Source organism: Sus scrofa, chromosome 1 (genome assembly GCF_054392235.1).
Source record: "Sus scrofa isolate SSC_HxYL_T2T_F1_AM1 chromosome 1, Sscrofa_HxYL_maternal_Yorkshire_Landrace_v2.0, whole genome shotgun sequence".
Taxonomy (NCBI): Eukaryota; Metazoa; Chordata; class Mammalia; order Artiodactyla; family Suidae; genus Sus; species Sus scrofa.
Genome location: NC_139383.1, coordinates 179,880,168 through 179,897,442, shown reverse-complemented (window position 1 = coordinate 179,897,442; position 17,275 = coordinate 179,880,168). Strand labels below are relative to the sequence as shown.

At 39.8% G+C, this 17,275-nt stretch overlaps 1 protein-coding gene and 1 long non-coding RNA gene across 5 annotated transcripts in view; one reads left to right on the top strand and one right to left on the bottom strand.

Moving 5' to 3' along the window:
• The window catches only part of THSD4 (thrombospondin type 1 domain containing 4), a 576,503-nt gene that overhangs the window by 242,175 nt on the left and 317,053 nt on the right, over positions 1–17,275 (bottom strand). The gene's annotated exons all lie outside the window — the stretch shown is intronic.
• Positions 1–17,275, top strand: part of LOC146406890 (uncharacterized) — a 994,549-nt gene that overhangs the window by 713,873 nt on the left and 263,401 nt on the right. Inside the window, exon 2 of the long non-coding RNA XR_014817938.1 lies at positions 11,900–12,185. This is a non-coding gene — a long non-coding RNA (uncharacterized LOC146406890). The remainder of the gene's footprint in view (positions 1–11,899; positions 12,186–17,275) is intronic.

Sequence of the window (17,275 nt, the reverse complement as noted above, 5' to 3'; positions counted from 1 at the left end):
ACAGGCTCCAAATCAAGCCTTTGGGACAGTCCTCCTCAGACCCAGCTAATAGCTATCAATCACTTAAGGGTCATCAAAAGCCTCTTGCAACTTTCCAAATTGTAATAGTTTCCTTTTGTAAGACCAGATAACCATATTATTTGGCTTTTCATTGAAATTTGCTTTACCTATTTGAGACATAGTTTTTGGTCTATGTTTCTTTTCCCATACAATCTTGAACCACTTACATTTCCTCTACTTTTGCAAAATTTTGTTTTATTTTATTTTTTTGCTTTTTAGGGCTGCACTTGCGGCATACAGAGATTCCCAGGCTAGGGGTGGAATCAGAGCTACAGCTGCTGGTCTCCACCACAGCCACAGCAATGCCAGATCACAGCCGAGTCGGCAACCCACACCACAGCTCATGGTAACACCAGATCCTCGACCCACCTGAGCGAGGCCAGGGATCAAACCCACAACCTCATGGTTCCCAGTTAGATTCGTTTCTGCTGCACCACAATGGGAACTCCACAAAATTTTAAAATTGGAAACTTTTGGGTTTTTTAAAAAAAACTTTTGTTTTTGACCACTATTTCATTTTGCATTTGCTATTTTCATCACACATTTTGCCCCTGTTTGATTTGGCTGTCTACTTTTGGCTGCCATCTCTCTCCTGTCTTATTCTTTGTTTATATCTCATTTTGCATTTCATTGCTTTCATCTCCTTCCTCAAGCCCTAAGAATGTCTTTTCAAAGTGCATGTCTGTTTTATGAACCCTCTTGGACAATTTTTTTAACAGATACTCAACAAAACACTGTAAAGGGAGAGATCGTTGCTGCTAAAGCAAAAGTATGGGACTAGGGTCTCAGACAAGGTATAAAGGAACAAGGTTCTGAGGATGTCTGAAAGGAGACTCCATGCTACTTAACATGAGCCTGGAAGGGTGGGAGATTGGCCATAAAGAGGGGTTATGTTGGGCTTAGGCAAGAACTGTGGTCAAAAAACTAATCAAGGTTAATACCCCTAGTGATGGCATATGGATATTATGTGCCTCCTGATACCAGGTAACAAGAGGGCACTTCGCCTTTGTGGTGGTCTTCCCCTAAACCAATAACCCCAGGCTAACCAAGAGAAAACCTCAGACAAACCCATTCTTGAGGGATGTCCTACAACATACCTGACCTCAAAACTGTCAAAAAATGTCAAGAGCATGAAAACCAGAAAACCAGAGGAGACCAAGAAGATGTGATGACCTAATATAACATGGGATCCTGGCTTGGATACTGGAAGAGAAGAATAGTGATTTGAAAACTGGTGATTCAAATGGAGTCTAGAGTTTAGGTAATAGTGATATCCCAATGTTGGCGTCTTAGTTTTGACAAATGTACCTTAGTAACCTACCATGTTAATGTCAGGCAAAACTGCCACTAACTAAAGCAGCACATAGAAATTCTCTGAACCATTTTTGCAATTTTTGTGTAAATTGAAAAATATTCCAAAATGAAAAATTTATTTTAAAAGTTAATCTAAATATGTTAGTATCAAATTTTTGTACTTGGGGCTTTAACTACTGGCTCTATTTTGGCATCTTTTCTTTTCTCTACTTTCATAAATATTTGTATGCCTTGTGAGATGAGTGTGTGACTTGAGTTTTTAAGCTTCTAAAACTGTTTCTTCTGAGGTCATCTGACTAAATTAAGAAGTCCTTTAGTCTTTCATCAATACTTCTGCACAAATCAAAAGTGGTGACTATCCATACCTTTAACCATCTCAGCTTCCATAACCTGCATGCACACATTTATTCATTCCCTCCTGCACACATTCAGCACACATACATTGAAAGCCCTGTAATAAGCCAGGCTCTGAGTTACCCCCTAAGATACACTGGTGACTTAGAGTCCCAGCCCTCAAGTCATCAAGATTAAGAAAGGTGAAATTCTTCGTGACTGGCTCATCATAGAACAAGAGCATGTCCCAGGGGCCTTGCTGAATTTGAAAGGTATGATTTACCCTGCTATTTGAAAAGCCTTAATTTTCTACCTCATTTTCACCACTCTTTTCCACCTCCTCCCTCCCCATCTAGGCTAAGACCATGCTATATGCCCCCCTAAAATCATAATTTACTGAGTAACTAGGTTCCCAAGGCTGTCTGCATAATGAGTGCCAGTATGAACTGGTTCTTCATGGTCACTTGAGTTAGAAAATTACAGCACAGACAAAGGCTCCATTTTCCTGTTTTGCGCCTGAGTTTCATCTATTGAAAAAGATGGGAGGGTTGTCTCCAGGGGGGAAATTGGTGCTTCTTTTGGCCCTACTGTCCTTCGAAACTTAATTCAGGACTCAAAAGCAAATAAGTTAGGCCATGACCCTGAAGGGTGACGCTCTCAGGGAGGGGAGTCAGGAGGTCAGCAGAGAGGTATCACTGCCACCCAGAGCCCCTTTGCTGCAAGACTCCTAGAGTGTACAGGTCCCAGGCAAGCTGGGGGTTTGCCTTGATTTGTTTTTATGTATGGACCAGACAAGCTCATAATGAGTGGGCTCAGAATCCCAAGGCAGAATGGCTCCATAGAAAAGCCAGGTCCAAGGAGAAGGTTTTATGAGAAAAGAGAAAGCCAGGTCCTCCATTAACCTGGTACATTCACACCAACACTGAACAGTAGAGCTCACCCAAGAACTAGTTTTGGGCTTTGGTTTAGCCTAATTTTTAGTAACACTTGAAAAGCACCCTTATGCTCTGCCCCCATCAGGTTGGGTGGGGTTTTGGTCACATCTCCTACAGTTATTTGGTACCTTGTGCTATTCTTATACTACATTGGCTCATATATATACACACACATACACACACACATGCATATACAGTGTAGCTGTATATGTATGTACTAACATGTATAGTAGATATATGCTGAATATATACAGTATATACTATATATCTCTATCCATATGGATATATATGGATATATACTATATACTGCATAAGTTCAACTGTACGTAAGATCACTGGACTGCAAATTCCCCGACTAAGATGGCAGCCCCTGCCAGCATTTGGCACACAGGAGGGCTGTAACAGCTTGTGTAGTGTCAGTAGTAAGGACTTCTATAGTTGACTGCGTCAGAAAGACCTCATTTAAATGATTTATTTTCTTTCTCCATATCTCACCTTTTTTTCTACCCTTTTTAGGATCTAAAGATGGATAAAGAGCCTGAAATAACTTCTGTAGAACATCTTGCCTCTATTCAATACACAATATATATTATGATCTAATCTATTGTTTTTCAAGTCAACTATTTCAATTCTTCTTACATTTTACTTTCCAATGCTTTGATCATATTTGAACTCTTTTGAATTCCTTCATTTCTCTAACTTGTGAAGCATAAAACTTGGTACATTATTACTGTATACAGTCAAGTTGGAAGATTTTTAATAGATTCTTTAATTGTTCAGACACCCTTTGTGCTTGCCTTTGGATAAGATACTGTGTTCCTATTCATCTGTGATCCATGATGACCTCTAAATTATTTTCTACAGAAGTTTACAAAGAAGCACATCCCATTGTTTTCCTTCATTTTCCCACCCTAATTTTGATCAACTTTTGTATTCTGGTTAACTTCAGTAGCCCATAAAAATGTTGAGATGTATTTTTAAATACTTTGAGAACTGACCCTGTATTATATACAAGCAGTTCCAAACATTTACAATATCTAATGCACCAACTTGCCCTGATTATGTGCCATTCTTTTCAGTAATGATATCAGCTCTTAGGATCATGCTATTTATCCCTGTACAATGGGGCTCTAATTAAGGTCCGGTTCCCACAAATGTTCTGGAATTTTGTAAAAATAGTTCTCTATGAGATTGGTATCATGGATTAGCTCTACTTTATTTCTAAAATCAATCAATGTCACAGGCCTCATTCTCAGTTTTATATTTAGACATGTTCTACATTCCTGGGCAGATCTTAAGCATAGTTAAATAGATGTGTTCTCTGCATGATTTGTTCTCTCTTTGGTGGCAGAAATTACGTAACGCTTACTAAATGGAAGAGGCAGAGATGGGAAAGGGAAGTCACAAAGATGACTCAATGATGCCAAAACAAAAATGGTCCTGGAGATTCACAAAGGTGTCAGAATAGATTTTTTACATTCACCCCAACTTCGACTGCTAGGTGTTCAAAAGACTCACAAGGTTAGTGAATTAAGCCAGAGCACAATGGGTTATTCCATCAATTCAGCCATGAAATTTCTTTGCTATATTGAAATACACTCATCAAAGGACAGCTACTAATGACCTTGGCATTACCTAGCCCTGGTATGCAGGCAGTCAAACTTAATGTTGGGAGAGTTGGAAAACACTGGCGTGGAGAGGAAGAAAGAAGAAGAGAGAGGAGGAGTGGAGAAAAGATGAGAATGTAGGAGAGATGGAGGATGAGCATAATTAAAACACAGGTTTAGAAGTCAGACAAGTCCACTCTGAGCAAACCCAGACTCTGCCATGTACTCTCTGCAGGAAGTTATCAAATGTGAGTCCCCGTTTCTTTCTTTGCAAAATATGGAAACCAACACTTACCTCATAAGTTTGTACTAATAGTAATCATATATAGAAAGTATTCTAAACAATGAAAGTGCCAAATATGTGTTCATTTCTTTCATTTACTCCTCCTACCTCCTCCAAAAGTAAAAAAAAAGAAAGAAAGAAAGAAAGAAGTACCCCATGGGGTGATTTTTTTAATACCCTTTCAGCATCAACAATCTTATTGTTATATATAAAGAATTGTGCTAAGCACCTAAGGCATATAATCCTAGCCTTCCAGTTGCTTAGAGGACAAATGTAAGGGAAATATAGTACCTGGCATCTTATGTGACATAGCAAAAGGGAGTCAGGGACAATAATGTGCTTTGAAAATCCATAGAGTAGTCAGAGGCAAGGTCCGGGTTTCTCCTGATCAGACTGAGTAAAGAGGGCCCTGTCAGTAGAGAGAAGAGTGTGAGGCAAAACTGCAAAGAGGGGTGGCATCTCTGAGCAACAGGAGTGGGATCAATTAGACCAAGGTGAAAGTTTGAGTCTGGAAATAATGAGAGACAGGGTGGGACAGGGAAGACCCGTTTGATCAGTGCCAAGCTATACGGTTCACCTGGCACCAACTCAACACTAATGAGCAACCTTCAGTGTGGTGATAAGACAACCTAAGTCACATCATCAGAAAATGAACCTGGCCTCTAGGTACAGGGTCGATGGAAAAGGTAGAAACAGAAGCAGGGGGAGCAGTCTTGGCGGCTACTTCAACATCTAGGAAACCAGTGGTGAAGCCTGGACTAGGGAGGTGGTCATGGTAGTGAGAGGAAGAAATGATTTTAGAGAGACCCTAAGGATGAGGGGCAGCCATGGGATTAGAAACAGAAAGAAAGAAAAGAAAGAGGGCAAGAAATAATAAAATACTGTTCTCCAACTACTATGTATCAGTAAGATATTAATAACAAGCACACCTGGGGTGAAAAATTTTAAATATTCTAAAATACATGTGAGGTACTTGCACACAGCAGGAAGGTTTTGAGTGTGTCAACCTTCAATGGGTCCTAAAATGTTAACATTTTAATCAGAGGAGAAATAATCAGCTTTCTCAAGAAGAATGAATTGTTTCCCTCATAAAGCATGATAAATGACGATACCGTATGGATTATTCCCATGGATTCTTTCTGATTAGACGGCATTACAGAACTTAACACTATTTTGAGTAATATAATTCAACAGCAGGGTTTCTATTAGTTAAAAATTACTCAGTCATTAAATTCAAGTATTAGATTTCTATCACCAACTCATGTTGGCTTCCAGCCACCCCCAGTTGGGACAAGCGCCTAAATCATCAGAAGACCCCACCTACACCCGAATCTTGTATTGCAAAGAATTGTTTCCTTTAAATATAATTTTCATCTGAACATGTTTTAACTCATTTTGAAAATGTTGGTGTGTATCAGACCGTCTATCCACCAAGTACATTGAAGTGACTGATGATCCTGATGCAATATTCTACTTTTAGGGCATTGAAAGCATTTATTTTGTTAGACCATGGCATTAAAAAACCATTGTGCCTATTTAACATATGAGAAATCTTTATAGTCTCATGGTTATATTCAAAGATGGACAATCATATGTTGATAAACAGAAAACAATTGCAACAGACTGCAGTAGCCTAGAGACCTTATAACCCAGTGAGGATTACTTGGTAAGTAATGCTTTTCCCAAGGAGATTTCTGTCTTAAGTGATTAAACTTTATCTTTACAGGCAGGATCCCTTGAACAAGGAAGCAATGTAATAAGCCCTCTAAGTTTAATTAAATATACTTTTAATACATTACTTATGTGCATATATATTATCTCATGCATGTATGTATTTTCCTACAATTGGCCATACTCCCTTTCTCTTCTCCTTGTTAACAGAGGATTCTGAAAAACATTCACATTTGTATAATTGCATTCTGGCTGCAGAAAAGATCTCCTATTCAGTGCAACAACTTCAGAATTTGTAAAACATCTTTCCTTTTGCAAAACACTCCTCGGGGGCTAGAGAGCAATGGCAGTGCTGGCATTCTTGTTTCTTGGATGGAAAAATCTGGAGTATGCCCAGTGTTCATGTATTTCCTTCTCTCTGTTGGAAAGTTAATGCATTACCCGGCTCAGGGTGCAAAGCTTCCAGCAAACATTCCCAGAGTGGTTTCTCTCATGTTTAGCTGCTTCCATCCCAAGTGGAAAGGAGTGAGGCTGTGCTGCAGTCTTTTCCTCTCTCAAGCATTGCTCATGGCAGAGACTATGAGTCACTTACTCATTCTCTCATTTTTCCTTAGGACAGACCCTGGTTTTAGCCCGCGTTTCAAGGTGCCCAACCAAATGACTATAGCTTCTACCTTTTCTTGTTGCCAGGGGGGTCCAATGAGATGTTAGCAGAAGCTATAGGGTGAGTTTCTGAGAAAGTTACTTAATAGAGGAGGGCAAGCAGTAGGATACTTTTTATCTTTCTCTCCTTCTTTCATGCCATTGCCTGGAACATGTTTCTATGGACAGGAGCTCCTGCAGTCCCTTGGATCCTGAGGCAACTTGGATGAAAACTATATGCTGAGAGCCTTGAACAAAAAGGCAAAGGAATTTAGGATCCTCACTGCCTGCATACAGATTTCGTTTGAGTGAAAGAAAGTAAAATCACCTTAGGGACACCACTACGGTTATTCTGAGTCTTCTGTTTGTGCAACAGATTCTAATCTTAATGGAATACTTCAAAGCAACAGCTTTCTACTACATGCTAAGCCAATTTTAATATCAAACAGTTTTTTTTTATACCATGAGATAATCTTAAGATGCAAAAGCTGTAGTTCAAGTAAGCTACAGACAGGTATCACTGTATTATCTCAGTGATTATCATATATTATCTCAGTTCAGCTTAATCAAGGAACATCTCAGATTCACACAGGACAGTGAGGTTCCAAACTGATTTGCAACTTAAGAAGCCAAAGGATGGCTATGCTCCATCATTTTCTCCAAGAGAGAAGCCTCTGCTCCAAGGCAGGATGGCACCTGAGCTGGCACTTTACCATGTAGGGAAGAGATAAATGTGAACCCAAGCTGCCTGAACTGAGTGCCACAGAGGAGGCTCTGTCCTGAATGCTTCCAAAGCCTGAAGTTGTAATTGGTCCCCCTAGTGACTCTACCATGGACTTAAACAAAATGCACACTCTTTTCCTGACATGAAGCCTCATGGAGAAGCTCAAAAGATGGACTGAGTGCTTGCAAGAGCCCCTGGGGGAAGTGAGATGTGTTTGTGACATATAGCTTTAGACTTCTTCCTCTATAGCCCACATGGGAAGTTTCTAAACTCAAATCCTTTTCTATTATGACAATAATAATATTGACCCTTATTTTAATCCTCCTCATCCTCTGCAGTCTGCAGTTTTCTTGACCCAACAGCTTGGGCATGTCCTCTTTGATTTGTTGGGTACCAAATCCCCTGAGCGAAGGAAAAAAAATGATTCATTTTCTCCTATGTTACTTTTCTAACTAACAAAGAGCAACTATGCTTTTAGTATTTTCGTTTTGTATAGTGTTATTATCTGGGGGCTGGATATTGGGGACCAAGAGCTAATCACAGGAAAACATGCAAAGTCCATTGCTCTGTGGAGACAGACATCACTCTGGGAGGGGCTGGCTTGTGGGCCATCTTTGTCTCTAGAAAAGGGACCTCCTTCAGTTCCTCGACCTTTGCATTTGTGGGTAGGGCTGGAACAGCTCCAAGAAGTAGGAGGGGGCACTTTATTTTGCATCCCTCCCCCAAATAACCCAATGATTCAAGTTTGTAAGGAGAAAAGCGAAGCTGGGTTGCTATCAGCAGTTGTCAACTTGAATTGTTAGCAGTTTCTACCTTTCGAGGAAACTGTGACTTAGGTCACTCGCGCCCTTTCTTTCTGAAAGGCAATAAATCGTCCCCATTTCCTCAGCCTCCCTCCTCTCACCCGCCATGGGCCTTAGCCAGGTCAGCTGTATCAATACTTTGGAAGGTGCGTGAACCATTAAGTGGGGATTTAGTGGAGGTCTTTCTACCAGCACTTCATCAGAGCACATAAATCGCTTCCTAGGCCCTGAAAGAGAAACATATGCCCCAAATATGTCGATTTACAAAATATTTTCATATCTTTAGGGTATTTTATTTCTCCGGCTTCTTGTGACACAAATAGCATGTAACCCTGACCCCGGGATTTTTTAATAACCAGCTGTGAAATTTCACTAGCACTGGCATAAAATCAAGAACCGAAAATAATTCATCCCAGTGTATGGGGGCTTCTGTCCTCCTGTGATGGGGCTTTGATTTGGTAATGGTTTATAAAGCCACTCTTCTTCCTGAACTGAAACAGAACTTAAAAGAAAAATATTGAATTCTCTAATGGGCAAGGATCCAGACAGTATTTCTTTTGGGGTCCATGGTGTGGTGGTGGGGGGGAGGGAGTTAGAATATAAGAGAGCAAAGAGGAAACTCTGTATAATACATACTTAGGCTGCTTGAAAGCTTTTGAAAATATTTAATTAAAGTCCAGTGTCCTGTTGGATCTGGAAGCTGCCTGTGTTTTTGCACCAGCCTTTGCAAGTCTCAAGACTCTGGGACTGACTGATCATGACCTGGGCCCTCTGTTGTATTGAGAGCACAAAGCTTAGAAAGGAAAAGATGGGAACAGAGATGAGCCCAACCCTTTCTTTTTATGTTGGTGTTCATCTATTTTACCATAATTAAAACCATTAATATCTCCCTCCCAACAAGTTTGGTTTGCAAATAAAAACTGTAGATGCAAGTTAAAAAATAGTTTTACCTAACTTTTTTTTTTTTTCATTAAGGTTCAGGTGTAAGTTTAAAAGCACCTCCCCTAAGCTGCTATGCATAATTTCCTTAACAAATTGATCCTTGCCGTCTTCAATCAAATTAAAGTTGGATTCCATCTGGGTGTTCCATACTCAGAGGCCACCTGAGAGATATGCTGTGAACATGAGGAAGAGCTGGGTCCAGGCTGCTAGGTACGGGATGCCCTTGTTGGCACCCACAGCCTGAGCCTCATATGTGCCAGGACAACTGCAGGTATGGGGGCCGCTAAGTAGGGCTGGGTTCACATCCAGCAACTCTGATGTGCTGCTGGGCAAGGTGACTACCTTGAGCCTCCCTTTCTGCAGCTCTAATGGATGACAGCAGCCCCTCCTTCACAAGGTAGCTGTGGCCGATTCGAGAGTATATGTAAAACATCTGGCAGGACGGACAAAACATAGTATGAGCTGGACAAATATTTACCCACTGGATGAAAGAAGCTGCTACCCCCAAGACAAAGAGAGCTCATGCAGGCACTTTCAGGGCAATCAAGTTGTGATTTCTGTCCACAATGAAATGTGTGGAGTTCTTGGAATAAAATAGAACCCACGTTCATAAACAAAAGTTGATGCATACTAGCTGTACGATGCATGCACAAGAATCCAATAAGCTTCCTGGACCCTCAGTTTACTCATCTATAAAATGGGGAGAATAATGAGCTACATTTCCTTCGCAGACGAGAAAGATCATGTGAAGGAAGCTCCTTGAACCTGTGGGGTGCCATACAGATATAGGTTTTTATTAAGTTTGAGATGGTTCCAGTCATAACTCAGGGGGGATGAGAAAATATTACAAAAATCAAAAGAATCTTAAGAGAGAGAGGTCCAGGGATGGAGGATGGATTTGTCAGTAAAGTTTCAGAAGATGCCACAGTCAGTCTCACAGTTAAATGTCAGACTCTCCAGCTGTCTCAAAAAACCTACCATCACCTCATTACCCCAGAGCACAGAGACGGCAGTGTGGGGCAAGCTGGCTTAGTGTTCATGCTTTGATGCCAACCTAAGGTTTCCCCAAACCATTTTACCCTAAGTAACCCAAGCGGGTTTGTTTATTTTAAGACATGAGGAACAATCTATGGTTCAGAGACCATCTTTTTGCTGCCTTCTCCCAGCCAAGACACCCACCTGAATGAACAAAATTTTATTTGGAAAGTGTGATGGCTGGTGTGGTTTTTTGAGTGGCTACTTTACGCATTATAGCGATTAACCCTTTTTCAACAGTTCATTACACAGTTTCTGAAAAACATAAAAGAGATTTCATGGAGGGCAAATGGTTTAAACATGGCATGCTTCAGGAATAATGCTTGCCACACACACTTTGATTCGTGCTACCAGGTTCCATGAGCATGGAATCAATTTAGGGGCTTTTACAGAAACATGAATGAATAAGGGGGGTTTCCACTTCGAAGAAGACCCGGGTTACCTCTGGGCCTGAGAAAAGAAAGGAAAGAGGGGTCTGCTTCCTAAACTGCTAGGTTTCTTCTTGGAAACTTTCTTCTCTCAGGCTCAGGGAGGAGAAGCCAGGTCTTTCGCTTTCCCACAAAAAGCTTCCCTTCAAAACAAAACCTAAGATGGAAAGAACTGACATACTACTTCAGACTCATGGTACACCATCCACTGGAGCCATGGACGCGGAGAGCACATTATTTTGAGAAAAAGTGAAGCCGCCAACATCCAAAGCATCAAGTGTACAATATCAGTAACATTTAAATATATCTGACAGATCATGAAGAAAAAGCAAACACTTCAATAGAAAAATGTGCAAAGGAGAGAAACAGGGAGTTCAGAAATGAAATGGAAGGGACAGTTATGGAAAAATGTTCCACCTCGCTAGCGACCAAAGGTAGGCAAACAAAAGTAAGGTATCATTCATCAACTCACAAAATTTGTAATGGTTACAAAATATAATAATGCTCAGTGTTGTCAAGGGTATAGGGATAAGGATAAACTTTCATCTTCTAGTAATGAAAGAGCAAATCTTACAGGAACGGGGAACTCTTCTGCGGACAATTTGTCAAGAGTCACAAAGATGTTCATTCCCCTTTGATCGAAATAGCTCCTTTGATTTATGTTGAGAAAATAAACATGTATATAAAAATGAACATGGAAAGATGTTCACTGTCGTACAACAGGGTTGGGAACTTTCTATAAAGGGCCAGACAGCGTATAACTTGGGCTTCACACACCAAACAGTCTCTGTGGCTATTCAACTCTACTACTGTAGGAGAAACCAGCCAAAGACAATAAATACATAGTGAAATGCGCATGGCTGCATTCCAACAAAACTTTATTTATAAAAACAGGGAGCCACAGACTGGATTTGGTCCATGAACTATAGTTGGCCAACCTGTATAGTACAATTGATAATAATAATAATTGTAGAATCGCCTAATGCGTATAATATGGAAATGGTAAAATAATTTATTTTACACAGGCTTTATTTATTTATTTATTTATTTTGCTTTTTAGGGTTGCATCTGTGGCATATGGAAGTTCCCAGGCCAGGGATCTAATCGGAGCTACAGCTGCAGGCCTACACTACAGCCACAGCAACATGGGATCCAAGCCTTGTCTGCAACCTACACCGCAGCTCACAGCAATGCCAGATCCCCAACCCACTGAGCAAGGCCAGAGATTGAACCCACATCCTCATGGATGCTAGTCAGATTGGTTTCCACTGTGCCACAATGAGAACTCCCTTATACAGCTTTTATAAAATTTTCTCTTTTAGTGATTTGGAAAAATGCTTGTGTGAAAAAAAATCAGGGTACAAAACTGTAGGTTTAGAATGATCTCAGTTTTTAAGGGAAAGAGAATGTGTGAGGATGGATAAAGGATTAGAAAGAAATACACAAGGATTTAACAGTGATAGTGGTTTTAATTTTCCTTTTATATACTTCTTGGGATATGAATTTTCTATAATGTATACATATTTGATTTTTAAAATAGAAAAAAAAAGTTTAAAATGACAGAAATGGTCTTCTGGTGTGAATATAGTGGACTGAGTCAGGATTCTCCCCCTCCAGCTTGTGGAAATAATCCAAAAATGAGGACAAAAGGGAGAAACTCACTATTCTTCATGCCTGGCAAAACCAAGAAGGATACATCAACTTTTTAAAGGGGTACAAAAGGCAAAGAAATTTTCTCTGGCACTCTAGAGGAGGAAGTGTAGAGAAGGGGAGGAGTGAGAGTATAGGGTCATCAGATCTCACAGAGCCCTAAAAAGCTGCACATCTGGAGGGCGAGAGACATACGCAGGTGACACAGGAAGATCTGCCTGCGGGAGAGGGTTCACAGATGCGGGTGAGCGGGGCAACAGCCAGAGGCAGATCTGAGGCTGTGGGCTTGAAGCCTATACCATTTGGGGGTCCTTTTGAGGATAAATAATACATTTTAAATACAAAATTAGGCACAATGCCTTTATTTAGAATGAACAAAGACAGGGTCATACACGTAAAAGTTTTAAGCTGATAAATTCTACACACACCACCAAGATACAGAAAAATAATGTTTCTAAAAACTAACTGCAACGATCTGCTGACCCACCTCTACCATATGGCTCTTCTATAATAGCCATCTCTCAATGTCTTTTTTCTTCATATTTTTTGGCTGCATAGTCCTTGATTACGTCTTCCCAGGACAATACTTTTTACAAGAACTGCAAGAGCTCAGGGAACACTGCTGCCACGAGCTTTCAGTGGAAATTTGTAGGAGGTGAACTACAGCCAACCACATGCTGACTGGGGAGACCATGGCAAAAGGACAAGAGGGGCCACTCTGAATACGCTAAGACCACAACAAATTGGAGTACTATAAGTTAGAAAAGGGAAAATAAACTGAAGAGGAGCAGAAGAAGAGATTAATAAAAATAAAAGCAGATATTAGTGAGTTAGAAGATTGAACATAGAATAAATAGAACTAAAAGCTTTTTTGGGAGAAAGACAGTTAATCTGCTGGCCGACTTAATCAGGAAAAGGGGGGAAACAGTAAATACACAAGAAAGAAATGTTTTAAGGAAATAACTACCAAATCGAAGCAAACTAAAAGAACCATAAAAGACTACTTTGCTAGACTCAAAATAAATACATTTGAAAACCTAGACGAATGAACAGTTTTTGAAGAAAATATAATTTACCTAAACTGACTCCAGAAAAAGAGATAATATAAACAGGCCAGTTTCCATGGGGGGAAAAATGAGGCAAGTTGGACAAAGAGCCTCATCTTCTAAAATCTACCACATCCAGCTGATTTCATATAGAATTTTCACCAAATTTCAAATAATCGAGAGTCCCAATGTAATTTAAATTATTCTAGAACACAGAAACAGAATAAAAGCTTCTACATTTTCTGATATGAACAGAAACAGAATGCTGCAAAGATGTCAGAAATAAAGTCACAGACCATCTCTTACAAACACCGATATGAAAATCCCAAATAAGATGTTAAACTGTTGAGAGTTTACCCAAGCGACTCCATGGTATTACTGCTTTGGCATCCATTTCGTTCTGCTAAGCAGTCTGCATGGACCTTAAACTGACACTAGCCCCCTCATGCAAGCACATGCCCTAGATAGCAGCTGCAGTCACATACAAATGTAAATTCCTGATATGACCTCCCTAATAGCCCTTGTGATCCATAGTCTCCCAAGGCCTGTCTGCCTTATGAGCCATTTCGATAAGCCCCCTGTGGGGCTTACCCAAACCCTACTCCTCTAAGCTGAATCAACAATCAGGCCCCAGCCTAAGAACCCCAAGCACTCTACCCACAGACCCTAATAAAGCCATGTGTCCCAGGTTCTGCCTCTCACTGTCTGGACTCTGCATTGACCTTGCCACATGGCCCCCTCAGGTATACTGTGTACTTCCACCAGGACCTGTGAGTAAATTACCTATCTATTCCAATTTCTCTTGCAGTCTGTTGTTGAACTATGCTCACCATCTAGCACCCTGTGCTCCACTTAACAAATTTAAAGAAGTCATAGCATAAACAGAATCCAGGTGGAGTTTATGCCAGGGATAGAGACAATTTAATATTAGGAAATACATTAATAGAATTCATCATGTTAACAAGTTTAAGAAGAAAAAGTACAGCAGTTCCTGCTGTGGCACAGTAGATTAATGATCTGGTGTTGCTGCAGCTGTAGCCTAGGTTGCAGCTGTGGTTCAGATTTGATCTCCGGCCTGGGAACTTTCACATGCCATGAGTGCAGCCAAAAAAGAAAAAGAAAGAAGAAGAAAAAGCACAATTCAACAGCTATTATTGATTAAAATAGTCAATGATGTAACAATAAATCTAAACCTACTAAAGAAATACAAGAAGCATCTTCAGCAAAGTTAAGAATAAGACAAACAGGAGTTCCCATTGTGGCTCAGCAGGAACGAACCCGACTAGTATCCATGAGGATGCCGGTTCACTCCCTGGCCTTGCTCAGTGGGTTTAGATCCAGCATTGCCATGAGCTGTGGGGTATGTCGCAGATGTGGCTTGTATTCTGAGTTGTTGTGGCTGTGGCTGTGGCCAGCAGCTGCAACTCTGATTTGACCCCTATACCGGGAAGTTCCATGTGCCAGGGGTGTGATCCTAAAAAAAAAAAAAAAAAAAAGAGGGAAAGAGGGAGACAAAGAAACACTGATTTTATTCTTATTTAAATTTGTACCAGGAGTAGTAGCCTATATAATTAGACAAGAAAAAGAAACTAGGGCTAAAAAGATTGATTAGGAGGAGGCAAAATTATCAGGTGATATGGTTACATACCTTGAACACCCAAAAGGAAGAAAAAGCTGCTAAAAGAGTAAAATAATTTAGAAAAATAATTAGGAAGAAAAATTATACAGAAGTCAGTGAATTTCATATTTATCAATAATAGCCAGATCAAAGATATAATGGAAGAACCCATTTACAATGGCAATGAAAAGATAAAATACACATAAATTATTTTGAGAAGTATAAAAGTTACTTATAAAAATATTTAAAATATTTCTAAAGGCTCCGAAAGAACACTTGAACAAATGTAAAGTCATGCTGTGTTCTTGGATTGTGTACATTTAACATGACCTGAATATAAGTATCAATAGTTTCACCTCCTTGGAACTAGACAAATACCTACTTCCAAGATTTCATGCTGGGCTTCAGGAGGAATGCAAACATTAGCCAAACAAGAATTGTTCTGTACCATATTACATGTGACCTCATATACTGGTTGAGAATCTCTTGCGATTACTATAAAAATACTCGAAAATTACATATATATATACATATATGTATATATATGGCTATTATTGATAAATATGAAATTTACCGACTTCTGAATAATTTTTCTTCCTAATTATTTTTCTAAATTATTTTACTATTTCAGCAGTTTTTTCTTCCTTTTGGGTGTTCAAGGTATGTAACCATATCACCTGATAATTTTGCCTCCTCCTAATCAATATATATGTATACTGAGACTCAGAAAAGGCAACTAGATTTACCAACAAAGAGGTTACTGCTGACCTTCAAGAAAGCAGTTTCCATAGAATAGTGAGTCTGAAAAACAGTCAGCAACTGTTACCAAAAGCCATTCATTTCAGTGCCAAAAGAGAGGCACAGAGCTTCTCACCTGATCACAGGGAGCTGAACTGATGAAAAAAACTGACCTTCCTGCTCCAAATATATAACTAAATTGGATGAAATACATCTAGACACAAAAAAATCCCACACAGCCACATTCAGAATAAGAAAGGGAAATCCTCAAGGCATCAGAAATAAAGAGGAAATACAAAGGGTGCTGGCATAAAGCTGAAAGTCTTATGCTGGTACAAGACCCTAATGAACCCTGCAAAGATGATACAAATGCAATTTTAAAACAGTCCACAATTGAGAGTATAGCTCACCCCCTTCTAGGCTGAAAGGGAGCTGGACCTGAGGAGTTTTCTTAGCAACAACCCAGAAGTTTTAGGAACTGGTGGGGACTACTCAGTTGATATTGTATTCAAAAACAAAAGTTAACATTAAGCTTGGCCCACCCCTGGAGAAACACGTAGCATCTCAGAAAGAAGAATTTAGAATCTCCCTGTCGGTACAAAAGAGTCCCATTGAACCAGCTACACTCCAAAATTGTAAAGCATGGGAGAAATACCGAACCATGAGCTGGCATCAGCAGTCAAAATAAACAAGGGAATTCACACCCAGGTACAGCAGATGAGAAAACGCTAGGAGAAAATAAAAACAAAAACCAGAAAGGAAGCTTGGCAGCAGGGAGATAGGCAACTGGTTCCAGTGAAGGTTTGGGTGAGATCTGAGTAATACCTGTATACCACACACCAAAATTGAAAAAAATTAAGTGGGAGAATGAACACAGACTGAGCTAACTATGTGCCAGCCACTCTCCTAAAATGTAGCTTTCTCATATCATTCCCACTACCACGCTGTGGGGTAAAAGTCATGATGCCCATTTTTTTTTTTTTTTTCACTAAGTCTGAGAGTTTCACTTCCCTAAGATCACATAACTGGAACTGGATCTGGAATCTCAAAACTAGTAAAGAGGGAGAAACCGTAGCTACTAAAGCATAAAAAAAAAAAAAAAAAAAAAACAAACCCACATGTAAAATCAAGGATTTAATATCACCCAGGAAGGGAGAATTAAAGAAAGTTGATTTAAATGGAAGATGGATCCACTTCAGCTCTGACTGAGAAAACATTTTGAGATGGAGAGAAGAGTGTGGAAGAGTGCAGAAGCCTCAATGTCATGCGATCTATAAAACTAGGAACATCCCCCAAACTGGGATCACCTTTTCCTCCTGCGATTATTTTAGCAGGAAAGGAAAAAATGAGCTGACTTCAATTTGTCCAGCGTTTATTTTCTAAAAAAAGGATATTTGCCACAAGTAATTACTGTGAGAGGGAAGCTATTCCCGGTTAGAAAAGTTT